Consider the following 16582-nt stretch of genomic DNA (forward strand, 5'->3'; position numbering starts at 1 on the left):
TCAAAACAACAGTACTGTCACTAGTTGGTATTTTACTGTATTATTTCTGTAGTAGCTGAAGCTGGAACTACCTACCACAACTGTAAGAATATGCCACCATTCCAACTCGCTGTCAGATCAAGAGGATACATTAGCTCTTGCTGTCACAGAAGTTTTAATATTCCAATAACAACCCCAAAATACCAGCGATCTGTACAAACTGTATTTGACTTTACTGGCTATGTCCACCAAAACACTTTGTTGAGAAGTTGCACTGATTTTGCCCAATGAAAAATGATCAGAGGGGCTGTTGCACCCTTGCCAGGCTTCATACCTCTACTCCAACATTCGAAAGGATTTCTCTTACAAACAGAGCTCTAGAGCTAAGCCTTCAAAGCCCTGTGAACAGCATTCTTATGAAGTGTTAACTGCAGAATAAATCGGCCTAAATCCAGGGAATTGTTCCAACAGATTAAAACCTCAACGCCAAAGAGAGAGGAGAAGGTCCTGCTCCCACTTTATAAATACCTCGCTTTGTTTTGAGCCTGCCACCCGCTACTTTCATTCAGTGGTCTTAGTCCTTTCATCAGAAGAGACAGTGAATAATGGGTTCATATACGCTCCATGCTGCTAAGACTTTATATGCTTCCATCACATCCTCTTCAAAGATATCTTTTTGAGCCTGAAGTGTTTTGATCTAGTTATCATTCTTTACAAGGAACTCATTTCACACTTTTGATCATTCTTGTCAACTTTTTCAGGACCTCTCCCAGTTTCACTGGGTCTTTAAGAGCGATGAGACCACTACTCATGCAGCATTCGCAACACAGGTACACTATGGGTTTACACAGCAGTATGTTTCCTAGTTTGATCACTATTATTTTTCCACAAGCATCTAACCTTCAATTTGCTTTTCCAAACACCAAGATAATATTTTGATAGAACTGCCTGTTATAACCTCCAAGTTTCATCTGTGACTGGAAAGCCAATTCAGAACTCATCACTGTATACATACAGTGGGGGCTGTTCTCCAGGTGTGTTACTTCACTACACTGAATTTAAAATGCTATTTTATCACTCAGTGCCATAGGATTTTTCCATGTTTCCCTCCAAGTTAACTCTTCTGTTTACTATCATAAATAATTTATTTTTATCAACAAACAAACATTGTCACTTTCTTCCATTTATTCTTTTAACTTTGACTTCTCTGTGCTTTTTGGCCCTCGCATCATTCTCTGGCAATGGCTAACATTGTGAAAATACTGTATAAAATAAATCTTCTTTCTGTCTGATTTATTTAAATTTTTATTGGATGTCCCAACAGTCCTCACGCTCCCAGAAGTGACGGTTATTCTTTACTCACCACCTGTGCCAGTCATGCTTCCATAAAGCTTTATTACTTTCTTTTGTCCTCCAAGTGGCTCCTTTCCAAGGTGCAAAGTCCTAAACTGTTTAATGTCTCCCTTCTTCTCGTTCCACACCTTTGCCCTCTCTTGTCACCTTTCTCTCTCTTTCCTAGTTCTCTTATACTCAAAGAATTTGCCAGAATAATTATGCTGATAATGAGCTGCAGTGTAGATTATGTCTAAGATTTTACTGCTTTATAGGACCGTTTTTCATGCTTCCTCAGGGAGATATATCAGAGTTTCTCTTTAGAAATGTGCCTTAATACTGCCATATACCTTCACAAACGTGCAGGCAACATTCTGCATAACACCCTGCTTCCCCTGCCACTCCCAGAATTGAGAATTTTGTTAAAAACAATATTGTTATTACATCATTTTGAATCTAAGCTGCTCATATTCTTCCCCCTTGACCTCAAGTCGACCTCAATTTTTATTTATTTATTTTTTTTAATTAGCCCCTTTATGTACATTTTCTGCATTTGTGTATGAGCTACACTAGGTTAGTGCCTGGTAGCTGCAAAGAAAAGTGTCCATCCATTACAGCAGTGGAGAAGTCCTATACTCGTTCAAGAGCTTCAATCAAAAGAAGGACACAGCACACATCATTAGACTCAGGCATTCATTTCTTTTCAAAACAACGTGTTGATCTGATATAGTTTCAGTAGCTCATCCTAATCTGTTTTTAGGCTGTACTCTCGGTTTTCTTGGACCCTTCAGGTAATGCTTCCTATGTTCATCTTATTCAACACAGTAAAGTCAGAAGAGATCAGTTTCATTCATCTTTCTGACCCTCCTGCCTAGCACAGGAATGAATTTCTCTAATTCCTTCACCAAGCCACGCACACTGGGATTGAGCAGAGTCGTTTCTCTTGGGATCTTTTGAGTCAGCACTGAATAACTTTCCGTTTAATGAAGGGACCAACACTTTCCATTGCAGCCTGATACACTGGCACCTGATACACTCCTCCTGTTAAACATTCACCTCAGGTAGAGTTTAAACGTTTTGGGTTTCCTTCAAATGAAGCTGTAATCAAGGGAGAAACAGGGAAAGATGTAAGAGCTCTAAGACCACCTCCCCTGCAATGACTCTGCAGCCAGCCTGGAGTAAAACAGAGACTCTGCCCTCACCGCCGCTGCCCTGCAGACAGATTGAGAGCTGTTTTCTACCTTTTATTACCCAATCACCAGTAATAAAACTTGTTGCTCTTCATCTAGCCACTGCACGAAAGAGAAAGACAGCACAGCATCGCTTAACCAAGCTCCTTACTAGGGCAGTGGTGATAGCGATCACTAAATCGTGTTAATGCAGGTGCTCAGAGGAAGAGGCAGCAGCTGTCATTTTTGAGATGTGACTGTTCGTCGCTTAAAAATGATGAGTATACAGGTACGTCAGTAAAAAAAAGGATGGAACTTTCTAACAGCTGCACAGAAATCACTGCAGTCCTTGTCTGTTTGGCCAGATAAGAGAAAGAGATCCCCCTCCTGCTGCAACTGCATTCAGGAGCACAGAGGCACCAGAGCTCCGGACCAGCCCCTGGGAACGCAGCACCGCCGCTCCCTGCACCCTGGCTTTCCCTGTACCTTTTATTCACACGGATGCTTGAACCGTGCTGCAGGGATGCAGAGGCCAAGAGTGAGGAACAAGTCCCTTGGTTTACTGAAAGGTGAGTGCCAGTCTTGCAAGCTAAGGCCCCAGACTACGAAAAGCAATTTGGAGTCACTGCTGCTGGGAAGACCTGGGGTTCTCTTAAAAATGCAAAAGAAAATTTGAGTCTAGTGATTTATGATAGGATAAAAATACTTCAGACTTCACTAAAGGAATTGTTTCAAGATCAGGATTTAAACTCTGTGAGCCTTTCCTTATTGAAAGCTTTGACAATACTAAGACTGTATTCACTTAAATCGTTTTTAGGCCAATAAGGTGACTGATGATGGCTTCCACATAAGCAGTTCATTTTAAGGTGGAGACATGATAAAAATAGCAGCCTAAGTGCCACGTTTACAATCAATCCACAGCCCAGAATGACGTCTGAAGGCTAGAGATGCGAGAAAACATTAATACATCACATCAAAGAAATCGGACTACAGAAAAGCAAGATACCCACATTACAACACTTCTCAGGCAATTAATGCTTAGGTCACGAATTATGCTCTCTGGTGCATACATTTCAAGCCATTTCAATCTTTTTCCCCAACAACTACTACCTACCAATCAGAGAAAGTACAGAGATTTGTATTCTGGAGACCTCCAGAAAAGGCTGAGTAATACTTCTACCTAAACAGTTCTTATTTTATGAAAATGAAGTACTGACTATTTCTCCTGCCTTTATGTAAAGTCTTAAATTCCTATTCCACTATGAATTTCTTTAAAGGTTACTACACCATATAATGAAGTACATTCTGTTTCTTAGTTTTTCCTCTTTTTTTTTTTTTTTTTTAAAGAGAGCACAAGCTTCTCTGACTGTTTTATTGCTTTCATTGTTAAGAAACTGCTGTCTTTATTAAACAAGAATGAAGCAATTAAAGTCAAGGGGGAAAAAAAAGCAGTTATCTTGTGAAAGACCAAAGGGAAAACGTCCACTATCCTTCTATTACTGACAAAAAACAAAAAATCTAATGCTCAGTGAATGCCTCCTTCATCTGTCTGAGAAATCCTGTGCAACACCATTTTAAAAGCTGGCGTTTGAAAGCTGTCTTGTGCTTGTTTTGCAACCTCAGTAAAACATTTTTTAAACAAGGAAAAAAATACAAAGGTTTTTTCCCAGACCAAAGCAGCTTCTCAGGATAGATGAGAAGAGCAGCTCAGCCTCCATGCCGCAGCATCACTGCGCACACTGCTTCTGCTGGAAGCGCGGCAGAACAGCCCTGCCTGGCAGGGGAGCTGAGGGCTGTTTGCAGCTCGGCTGCAAGCGACAGGAGCACACAGCCCACTGTCCCTTCCAAAGGCATCTTCTGCTCCGCCTCAACGCATTACAGATACTCATCCACTCTTCACTATCAAGGTTTGAGTGTCCTCCAGGGATTCCGCTCCCTTTGGGATATCACAGTTAATAAAAAAAAAAAAAAACAGGATGACAGGCTTCTGAGAAGTCTTTAGAGGTCACTGCACTGCCAAGAAAAACTGTGATCAGTGAGGAAATATCATTTTCTAACACCTAAAAATATCACCAAAAGTGGAATGCATTCATGTGGAACAGGCACAGGACCCCCCTCCTGAGTAACCAACTGGTAAGCTCTGCAAATTGTTTTAAAGACATTTTTATACTGGTGAGAGTGGCAGCATACATATAATTATAGTGGCCTAGAATTACCCTTGAAAACACTTCATTTAGGCAATTACTACCAGGCATAACAATAAAAGCCATTTCTCACAGTGTAAGCTGGATCACTATCTGAAGGGCTTGATGGTCTCATTATACTAGTGAGGCTTCTGTAGTACACACATGACCAGACAGCCCTGGCACTGAAGCTGTTGCTTCCCAGATTTCAACAGACTGCTGAAATTCATGAACATAGAATCTATTATGTAGGTAATAATCCTCTATAACAGCAACTGTCAGGCTACCCAAAATTTGGGACTCACTGCCGATGTTCCTACGCATTTGCAGAGAATTCATGAAGACAACATGGGAGTACACATCACACAAAACGTATCCATTCATTTTCAACATGCATGAACAGGAAACAAAAAAAACCAACACAGTAAAAAGCATTTCGTAAGAAGGGTGCAACAAGTCTCCATCACTGTCGTGGTATGACAGTCTCAGGCTGGAGAGGGGCCAGAAAGGCTGTGTGCATCCATAGCCAGTCAGGGCATCTGTATTTTTTAAAAACAACAAGAAAAAAACCCAAAATCTTCCATTCACCACCCAAAGCGTAGTTATTTCAGAAAGGAAGGATTGGGGGGGGGGGGGGGGGGGGGGGCGCAATGGTGTTTCCTATCCCCACACTTCCACCACCTATGCTCTCCAGCATGCCACCACAGAAGTTCAGAAGAGCCAGGATACTCCCCAAGGAAATCACATCAGTAAAGGTCTCCGACTTCCTTGCAGGTTTGGGGTGGAAACCTGGAGCACAGACCGGACGAGCTACAGGGACTGCTGCAGTAAAGTCAATCACTCTTGAGGCAAGCAACACCTCTGAGCAAGAATCACGTCTGAGACTGCTCCCTCCGTTAGAGGACGTCCACAGAAAAATTAGTCAGCAATTACTCGCACAAAGCAATCTGGACACATACCCTCTTACCATGTGCAATACATCCAGAGAAGTGTATATTCAAACACAATGAGTAACCTGAGCTAACGGACAACAAAATCAACCTGGCTTTAAGCCCCAGTAGCTCCTTTTTTAAGGAGTGTTCTCCAACTGCAAGCATCACACTCAGCAATTGCACATAAAAAACCCTTTTGGGTGCAGAAACCAGGAGAAATGCCAATGGTTTATATTTTCTAAGATCTGGAATGCTGCTGAAGAGATCAGAAAGACAGCTTTTGTGAGCACGAGAGATCACACAAGCACTGGGTGTTTCCTGAAGCTCGACTGGCAGCAGGACTTAGACTGTGTGTTGTTTGTGGCATTTTAGCAGAAGTTTAGAAAAACTCTGTGATCCCCTGGAATCACAGTCAACTTGCATCAGCTCCTGCTTCCCGTGGTCAGTCCCATGACCAAATCCAGGAGCAGAACACTCATGAGCTCAAAGACCATTTAAAAACAGTTACAAATGCACAAATTAAGTGTCCAAAAGGTAACGAACATCTGGGTACTGCCCAGCTGGTGCAGTGGTTCTGCTCGGTGTGGTCAAAAGAATTTTTTAAGCCTTCACTCTCTTATGGCAAGACCCCACATACTGCAAAGTTCCCAGGCGGGGGTACAACTGAGTACTACAGCACACAGACCGTATCTCCACTCCTCCTGGGGAATGGAGGCCTCACTTTTTTTTTTTTTTTAATATGCCACCAAAAAAAAAAACCAAAAAACAAAAAACGTAGCTCTCCAAAAACCCAGATTGTTTTAACTTCTTCTTGGAGGCCGAGACAACCTGAACTTCTTCATTAACTCTTTTGTACAGACAAAGCTACAACCTCCTCTGTGCTTTTGTATTCACTCTGCTGGAAAATTCCAGCCCTTTTTGCAATTCACACATTTGTGTTGAAATCTTCATGATGATGGGCCAGTAACTGAAAAAGTGCAGTTGACAGTCCTAGATTACTCCATGGTGACTCCTCAGTCACAATCATTCAATTACACGACACAACAGTATGAATGAGCATGGTACCAAACACTACAAAGTGACAAACGTGGCAGTTGTAGCCAGGGAGATGACGTTACAGCCCTGCATTCACAGACGGACACAGGCGAGCGTGAGGTCTCACCAAGGAGACATCTTGACGGACGATCTTCTGAGCCACCCCTCCTTCCTTTTGTTTCTTCCAACACCTAACAGCAGCTATAGCATTTGCTTTATATAGGTGTTACACCGTGCACAACGCTGAAGGATAATTTACTGTCTTTTGAAGCGATGTCCTTGCTGCAAACCAGAAGCCAGCAGACCTGGCGGTGCCACCGGTCAGCTCCCAGCTCCAAGGTATTCCCAGACTCCCCATGCACCAGGATCCCACAGCAGCACGACCACGCTCACCTTTGCAGGGACAGAACTGAGAGGCCACAATTGGACAGAATACCTGCTGGGTGTTCCATCCATTTATGGCTAGAAGTAACCAAAACCATTTAGGGCATACAAGCTCTCTTACTGACTTTTTTCTTTTTTTTTTTTTTTTTTTTTAAAATAATGAATGTTTCCAATTAACTATTTATCTTAAAAACATCAGGAAAGTATAATTTTGTTCTGTGGCTGAGCTAATCCATGTGCAGATTTTCACCAAGCTCTGTGCCCTTCTCTCTGTCAGCCCATGAATTGCATTGTAAAATGAGAAAAAAATATTCCCTGGCTTTCCTGAAGACCATAAGAAACATATTTGGTAACCTTTTCATCCAAGCTGAAGGAAAAAAAGAAGCTGAATTTATAACAAGGACCATTTCTTTGACCAAAACCACATCAGAATGAACTACAATGAGCAAAATAGCAAAGGTAGAATACTATACAATGGTTAAAAATGCCTCTTTATCCACTGATGAGTGTGTGCTTGCTCCACACTCCCAACACTGTTATATTAATTCTCCAGCCATGGCAGAGACAAACCATGCGGCACCTGAACTGGCAGCACAGAAAAGCAGACTTAAACCACTCCCCCAGCCCCCATCTCCTACCATCTGGAAAATAAAGCACAAAACCACATACAAACCCTCCTTTTCTGGAAGGAAATACACCAGTCCAAGTCATATAACCATATATTTACACAAATTAAGCTTTTCTTTTTGCCTATGCAAAGGTAGAAACACACAAACTGAAAAAAACAGACCTGAGCAATACATTTCAGATCTACCACAGCCAAAAGAAACTGTTAAAAACAGAAGCATCTAACTTCAGTTCTGCACACAAAGACAACCCAAAAAACCCCTCAGCAGAAAACTGTTATTATGTATGACAACAGAACTGGTGAATCTGGATATGAATTTTCAAGAACACACCTGAAAAGCCTATTTAGTGAACAAAAAATTCATTAAACACCTGTATCATTTGTATTTAGGCAACTTAAATGTACACAAATAATTCTAGTGTTTACAAAACACTACAAGGGCATCAGTAACAGAATTTGTGAATTTCCAGTTACATGTTTTTGAAATATTTATGATGCAATTGTTCCTAATAAGTTAGAATAAAGTCCTAGAATAAATAGGATAAAAAGTAATACTAGATCCCTATCAATTTACAGAAATGCACTAAAAATCTCTCCTTGTTCACTGTCTTTGTTTAAGAAATTCCAGATATCAACCCATGGTCAGATTGTTTTTCTGCCTCAGCACAGTGAAAATGTCCGAGAAGCAGTCACAGAATCGATCAGATTAGTACCTAGGTGCAATTCATACACCAAGTCATACTAATCTAACTACAGCATCAAATTTATGCCAATTTGGAATAAAAAGTGCAAGTCTGTGCACAGACACCTACCCTGCCTTCAGTCTAGACTACAGTTGAACCTGTAAGGTCACAATTTCAATCAGCGGCGGCAGCAGCAAGCATAGAAATATGCACTTATCCAACTGAATTGATTCTAATTAAATCTACACATTTGTATACTATCAGTACAGCAACACTAAATGAGCATTAATTTATCATTTGTTGGGTTCATTTCCAGCCAGATCTGTTTCCAGACTGGCTTCACTGCACGGCAGCAGCAGTGCTGGAGGGGAACCGACAGGGCTGCGAGGACGGGCAGAACCTCTCCGATAGCAGGGCGTTCACAGGCATGCGTTTATAGCAGTGACGAAAACCCCAATACAAGATAACATTCAGATAAGTACTGAACTTCGGCAGCTCTGCAGCTAAAGGACAAACGGGAAAGCCCTCACCTGGACTGATAACTAGCTGAAAACAGATGACAGAGGGTAGGCATAAATGGTCAGTTTTCATAGGGAGGGAGACTGCCAGGAGCCTTTGCAGTGCTCTGCTATACACTGTATTCATAAACAATCTGGAAGAGGGGCCAAGGAGTGGAGTGAAAGTCTCCTGAGGATATAAGCTATTCTGACAGTAAAGAGAAGGGCTGACTGAAGACCTGCAGAAAAACCCTATGAGAGTGAATAATCGGGAAATAAAATAACAGATGAAATTCAGTGCAAATAAAGTAGCACTTGGAAGAAAAATGATCCTAATTTAACATATAGAATGATGTGCTCCCAACTGATCATTAACATTCAGAAAGTCTTGCTGGAGTCATGACAGAATGATAAAAGCATCAGCTCACAGCCATTCAACATATAAAAAAATAAACCCAATGTTAGGAAATGATTAGTAATTAAACCACCATATAAAGATATAGAACATCTGCAGCTTAAATGCTGGATGCAGCGCCTGTTCCTTCATTTCAAGAGGACATAATGGAAGGGGAAAATATTTTTTAAAAAGGAAACAAGGTTTGAAAAGATGAATAACAAGGACTAATCAATTAGACTAGGGTTCTTCTGCCTGGAAACAGAGACTACTGCAGTGACATATGACAGAAGCCTATAAAATCATCAGTTGCATGGAGAAGGGAAACAGAGATCAGTTGTGCACTGTTTCCAAACAATACAAAAGCTAAGAGAGATGAAATGAAGGTAGCAGCTGTAAAGTTCAAAAGAAAACAAGCAGAGGTAGTTAGCACCTACAACATTATTTTGTGCTCTGGAAGGTCTCCCCTGGAGTGCATCAGTGCTATACATTTAAATGGACTGGAGACATGAGCAAGTTCACAGAAGAAAAATACATTAACCATTAACGAAATAAACGCAAACAACATCTGCCTCCTGACGTCCTATAGCTGACGAGAGACAAGAGGGCTATCAGAGAAAGGCTTATATAATTTGTCCTCACCTTACGCTCCTCTCTTTTTGGTCACTGTCGGGCAAGAGCAACGGACTAGAGGGTTCCGCCTGGTTCTACGGCTGTCCTTACACCGCAAAAATCAATTACATCTCTGGTACTCCTCAGTCCTTCTTTGAATGCTTTCAACTTGCTTACCTGGCAAACGTTGATCTTCTGGGGAGATGGGGGACGCAGAGGGGCTGGATTAGTGCCCTGCTTATTTAGCAAACTGAACTGGTTCAGGAAAACATCCAGTGAATGCTGGAGATGGTACAAGACAGGGCAAGAACAGGACCAGCCCTTTTGCACGCCAGCCCGTCATTAGATCAGTTTAAGATGTAACATGCAGCTTCACCACCAAAATACAGATGAAAAGGAAGCAGCAGATTGCCTATACCCTCTGTTCGAACACACAGAGAAAAGCCACAATTCCAGGTCTTGTGGGGAAGAAAAAAGGGCTAGTTTCACATTTGTAATCCATCTGGTAATTACAAAGAGAGTCTGGTTTATACACGACTTAATAGTAAAGGTTACTTTAAAATTAAACATCAGATTTATAACCTCTACTGTATTTATACCACGTAAAGTAAGGAACACCCCTTCGGCAAACTAAAACCTGCTGTAAAGTCAGAAACGCATCCAAGTCTGGTAAGGACGATAGCCAAATGAAAACAAAGCTATTCCTTCCCGTGCTTCCCACAGCATCAATTTGATTACTACATTAAATGGTGCTACATCAGTCACAGAAGCCAAGGGGATAGGACCAGATAGAAAAAGGTGAATGATCAATAAGAATATACTATTCAAAATCCAGCAAGTCTCATTTACAATTCAGAATTTACAAGAACAGAACTGAAGACCAAGTGAGATTCTTAAAATCTCTCATCAACTCTTGATTTGCACAGTAGAGGGCACAGTCACCCAGTCATTCCCATGTCAGAACCAAATTACAACTGCTTTGCTTACTAACTGACCTGATCTGGCCAGAATGCCGAGAATTCCCAGGGAAAAGCAATACGGAATTTTATTATTCCTCCCAAACCACATTCATATGAAATGTGATGCATCACCAAGATGCATCAAGACACATAGCGGGAACATTTTCTTCAACATTACACAGACAAACAGTAGCAAAACACTCCTCTGTTCTCCTTTAACTACTGCGGATTAAACCAAGCTGTAATAATTATGGACACAAATAGTCTTAACCAGTACTGTGCAACTGTCCAACACGAGGCTTAAGAGTCGTAAGCAGCAGAGGCATATTTACTGACATCCAAGATCCAGCTGACACATGATGAGCACAAGATAAACCCTGATAATGGAGGGTTATGGTGTCAGCACTGCCTACAGAAATAGAACTCACTGAGTGTTTGGCTTTACCTTTTTCCAGGAAGCAACAGCGGTGGCAATCCAGCTGAGCTATTATTTGTGAGAATGACAATTAAATAACTAAAAATTAAAATCCCTATTCTGTTACACATGAAAACCAAACCAAGAAAAATTTTTCAAGCTCATTTGCTTTTTCCTATTTATTTTTTTATTTTTATGCTTAGACTATATTATGACCACAATTTTTTGAGCTTCTTACTGAAAATACCATACTTATGTATTACTACTTTGCTATAACATTTACCTTGCGCATGCAACAGAGGAATGTTTAAGAAAACTGTCCTAGAAGCATCTTTAAGAAAATTTCCTAGTATATCTTTAAAGGACCAAAATATACGTTGTATGTAATAAAGCCTCCGAAATCTAAATGTACCACTACACTTATGCTTTCCAATGAAAAACATTAAAGATCCGGTCATGTATGACCGATGTGAAATATGAGCTGCAAACAGAAGCACTGGAGGATTTCTGAAGGGGATCTGAGATTAGGAAAATGCAAATTGAACAGGTTTGTTCATTTCAATTAGTTTTTAACCTTAGATACAAAATGAGTAGCTAGGAATATAATTACAGCCTCCAATAATGCTGCTTCCAGCAGTTGCTTAGCTTTCATTTTATAACATTTCCAGCTTCTACATTTGCAAACATCTCAATACAAGCCAAGTATAGCCCACGCTAAGTTTCTGCCCTCAAGACAGCCAGTTTCAGTGCCTCATGTGCCACACACAAGCTAAGTTTCAGAATCCCAAAGAAACAAGCGAAATTGGAACAGTCATTGCCAATCCCGAGCCCTCTCCACAATCCCAGTCCAATGACCATGAATCCAAATAAATCCTAGTGATTGCCTTGCTTCTTCAGGAGTCTACCCCCAATTCAGTAAGAGAGACACATTTGGTAAGCTCTCCTCCCCTAGTCCAAGTAAATTATTGTGCCAGAAAAGCTCCAAAGCTGATTTTAAACTCAGCTCTTAAACTTTATGTTACCTTTTGATTTTTCACTATAGACCCGTACACTAGGGCTAAACACGGTTTGACAGGCTCCAGGATTTGGAAGACTGTTGTCCTCTTGTTTCTATAGAAAAGGAGAGGCAGAAGCTAAAGTAATGATCCCCCAAGTCCTCCTGTCTGAACAGGGGAGAGTCATGAGCGTGCCTGACAAAGAAGCAGAAGTGGATTCTTCTCCAGCTGCAACCCCCATCTTCGCATCACCTCAGTATTCAGGCACAAAAACTCTTATGGGCTTCCCAGATGCAACCCCCTGACACTCAGCAGATCCTTCCTACTCTCCAGAGCAAACACACCTGTGACTGGGCCACCCCAGCTCTGCTACAGACTTTGACCGTATTGCACTGTATCACAACTTGATCACGCACCGGTTCCAGACTCCTCGGACTCGAGAGGAACCAAAAAACATGTCGCACACCAGGCTCCCAATCGGCAGCGCGACACCCCAAGGCGCTGCCGCGGAGCCAGCTGACGGCACTCCCAACACCGCCGGGGAAGCCAGCGACAGTGCTGCACGGCGTCGCTTGTTTTGTAACACCGCATTTTCTGCACCGGACTTTATAATGATGATTTTTAAGATAGGAGAAGCATCTGACTCTGCTACAACGTTTTGAATTGCTCCCCATGACTTACATTAAATATAAAAAAAGAAACGGCCATTGACCTAAAATGATGATGCAAGTCAACAAAACAATTTTTACAAGCTATTCCCTTCCCATTCACGTACTGACAAGACTGTACCGAGTTAAAGAAAAACACCCTCTTTTCCTTGTCCAAAGTAAATAACACAACTGAGGAGGCTGAGACCTGAATACCAGGAAGAAAAAACACGGATAAGAGCACGCAGAAAGCCCGGAGCACCCCAGCCCGGCATTTACAAGAAGAAAATTTCATGTACGTTTCCGCAGTAAAGCCGGGGGCAGGTTCGAGGCGGTTCGCTTTCTTCCCGGCGTGACGAGGGACGGTTTCCTACACCCAGCTCCGTCAGGGAGCGGTGCTTTCCTCCGGCCTTCCCTAACGGCAGAGCAGAGCAGCGGAGCGGAGCGCGGCCCCCCCTCAGCGGCGGCGACCGCCCGGGCCCCCGCGGGCTGCGGCCGCCCCAGCGGGACCCGCCCGGGAACGGCCCGCCCCCGCCCCGGTGACCTCGCGGGTACCCGTTCCCCGGGGCCGGGGCGCGGCAGCGGCGGGGCACAGGGCTCGGCGGCACAGAGGGTGCCCGCGGGCGCGGCCGCCGCGAGCCGCCGACCCCGGCCCGCCCGCCCGCCAGACCGGCTGCCTCAAGCGCCTCAGTGCCGCTGCGGCGGCGCCCGGCAGCCGCGGGGGACGCGCAGGGCCGGCCCCAGCGGTGTCCGGAGCCGCTGCCGGGCGGCGGCAGGGCTCACCTGGGCGGCGACGGCGGGGCGCACCTGGGCGGCGACGGCGGGGCGCACCTGGGCGGCAGGTACCTCAGCAGCTCCGGCCGCCGCGGCATGGGGGGCGCGCTGCGCCTGCGCGCTGCGCCGCGGGCACCGCGCCTGCGCGGGGGCCCTCGGGGGTCGGGACTACAAACAAGATGGCGGCCGGGCGGCGAGCCGGGGCTGGGCGCCATCTTGGGGGTAGTTCCTCTCGCCCGGCGGGCTGAGCCCCGGCTGCCGCCGCCGCCCCTGCCGCGCCGCAGCGGCCCGCCCGGGCGGGAGGTGGCGCCGCTCCCCGCGGCCGGGCCCCCGTCACCCCGGGCCCGGTTCTGCCCTGCGGCCTCTCCGCCCCCTCTCACCTGGAAGCCCAGCGCAGGAGGCTCCCCGGCCGCAACCGCGCGCTCGCCCCTGCGCCCCGGTCGCGAGCGAGGTCGGGGCAGCGACCCGGGACCGGGGTTACCGGGTTACGCTAAGGGAGCGCGCCTGCAGCGATCCTTGGAGCCGCTCCAAAGCCCGAAACCCCCCTTGCCTTGCTTTTGGTTTGTTTTGTGGGGCTTTTTTTTTCCCCCCCCTCCGGAGGTAGGGCTTAGACTCCATTCTTGGCAGGCCGAACAAACGTGCCCGTTCCTCCCCCCGCCGGAGGCCCGGCAGCGTGCAGGGCGGACGCTGGGGAGCGCGCCCCTCCCCGGGGCACGGCTGTCCCGCCGCCCCGTCCCCCGCTGCTCGGTGAGGGCAGCGCCCCGAAGGCGCAGCGGGCTCTGCGCAGCGCCGGGCCTTCAGCCGCGCCCCCGAGCAGCGCCCGCGCCGCCCTGCGCCTCCGGCCGCCCTCAGCCCCTCTTCAGGGGCGTCGCGAAGCCGAAACGCCTGGTTCCGGGGACAGCGTGGCGTCCCCAGGGCCTCTCGCCCTACCCTGGGTCGGGCCCTGCCCCGAACATTTGAAAACGAGGTGTTGCCCAAACAAATCTATATTCTGGTTTCTGGTGCCACCCCGTGGTCCTAGGTACTGCGTGTAACTCCGTTCTCCGGTCATTGAAGGCTGTCACCGAGTAGCAGGGGAGGAGGGGAGGCAGAGCGGAGGCGGCCCGCAGGCGAACCGTTCCCGGGTGGGTTCCCGTAGAAGGCAGAGCGCCGGGCCGTGCTGGCACCGGGCTCGTCCCGGCCCCTCGCAGCGCGGCCGGGTGCTCCCCTCCCCTTAGCTCTGGGCCCAGCCCTTCCCCGCCTCGCTGCCCTGAACCGCCGGTGAAATCCTGCCACCTCCCTCACCACCAGCTGCTGCTTTATCGCCCTTTCCCACTTTCCTGTTATCCCTAGCAATTTGTCAGTAGTTTCTCTCACCCTGTCCAGCTAGCTTAACATCAGGCCGGGGCCCTCTCATTTGCCAGCAGTCCCCCTCTTTGCGGCGACAGCAGAAGCTGCCCTACAGGGGAAACCTCTGCTCCTGCAGTTGCAAGGGCTGTGGTCTGACCTCCCACCACCGAGACCCGGTGAGGGCAATACCGGGAACAGACAGGGAAGCACGTTAGGTAAATAACACCCCTGTAAGCAGGCAGACAAGTCCAGCTCTTTGGCCTTGCCACCCACGCGGTGCTTCCCAGGTGTTGGCAGCACGGTGGAGTACGCTGGTTGTCTTGCAGGCTCCCGGTGCTGGAGTGAACCCAGTTCTTGCCCGAGTCTCAGGTCTTTGGAGGCCACCTTGTAGATCTGGATGATCCACCTCAATGGTCCACTCCATTGTAGGTCCCAGCATGGAAGGCAAAGCAAGCCTGCTTCCTGAGAGTCAGCACAGAGCGAGGCAGTGTTACACACTCAGGCTTGGAGGCCAGCAATGCTCCTGCCAGCCGGCATTGGTACAGCCCTCCCAACACACCCATTCACTTACAGTGCACTGGTGCCTGGCTTTGCCAGGGCAATATACAGGAGTTCAGGGGGCTGTGGTGACCATCTCTCCCATAGTTTTCCTAGTTCAACCCAGACACCTTCCCCTTCTTTTAAGGGACTGCCAAAAAGAAACCAGGATCCAAGGTGAGCGTGTACCTACTAGGGAACAGCGAGGGCTGGCTGCTCCTCACGGGATGGAGGAGCTGGCCAGGGCAGTGGCCTTGCAGCCAGAGCACCATCCCCTCGTACCCCAGCGAGCTGAGCAGAGCAGACCTAAAGATGGTAGCCAGGTTCAGTCGAGAGTCCAGATCAAGGCAAGTCCATGGTGATGAGGCAGGTCCAAGTCAACCTGCAGGCTGGGTCAGGTCTGGTGAGGATAACGAGGATCAGGTGTAGCCCAGTGGTTGCTGGGCAAGTCTATGGGGATGAGGCAGGTACAAGATCAAGCTGCAAAGTCAGTCTGTGGGTCAGGATCAGTTTGGACCTGGGCCAGGCATAGCTGGGACAAAGGTAGAGATTGGTTCTCTTATAAAATAGTTCAGGCACGGACTAAAGGCCCAGGTCTGGGCTTAAACGGGACTGCTGGGCCCATGAGTAGGATGTGTGTGGGTAGAAGCAGCAGGTGAGGCTGGTCACGGCCATTGAGGCCTATTAGTGCACTCAGGGCCCTGACAGTACCTCCCAAAAATCTGTGTATGGGATTACTCAATGCACTGTGCGTGGGTCTGACGTCCACTCCCTGCTCCTCACGCCCAGAAGTGGCAGAGTCCCCTCTTGCACCTCCCTCCTGGGGAGCCCAGGTGCCCTCAGCCCTTGGAGCACCTCAGGTAGACAGTACCCGTTGTTCCTCGCCCACGAGGACAGTGACTTTTTTTCACATCCCTCTTGAGATGCGAGAAGTGTGCAGTAAGCAGCCACTGGGCTTCGGCTAGCCCCTAAACATGTTGGCTAAGATGGTCCTGTGATGGACCTGAGTGGCCCAGCCCGGCTCAGCCGGGCCCCGCAGCCCTGCCCATGGGCCCAGGAGCCCCATGCCAGCTCAGCCCTGCGCTATGGGGGGGCTGC

At 46.8% G+C, this 16582-nt stretch overlaps 1 protein-coding gene across 2 annotated transcripts in view; it reads right to left on the bottom strand.

Moving 5' to 3' along the window:
* NDRG3 (NDRG family member 3) overlaps positions 1-13754 on the bottom strand; it is a 60261-nt gene extending 46507 nt beyond the window's left edge. For both annotated transcript variants that reach the window (XM_087749433.1, XM_087749432.1), the window contains exon 1: positions 13628-13754. The gene's annotated coding sequence lies outside the window, so the exon portion shown is untranslated. The remainder of the gene's footprint in view (positions 1-13627) is intronic.
* Between the last annotated feature and the right edge of the window lie 2828 nt (positions 13755-16582).

This window comes from Nipponia nippon, unplaced genomic scaffold (assembly GCF_047370975.1).
Source record: "Nipponia nippon isolate SJK-2023a ecotype South Korea unplaced genomic scaffold, ASM4737097v1 scaffold_13, whole genome shotgun sequence".
Lineage (NCBI taxonomy): Eukaryota > Metazoa > Chordata > Aves > Pelecaniformes > Threskiornithidae > Nipponia > Nipponia nippon.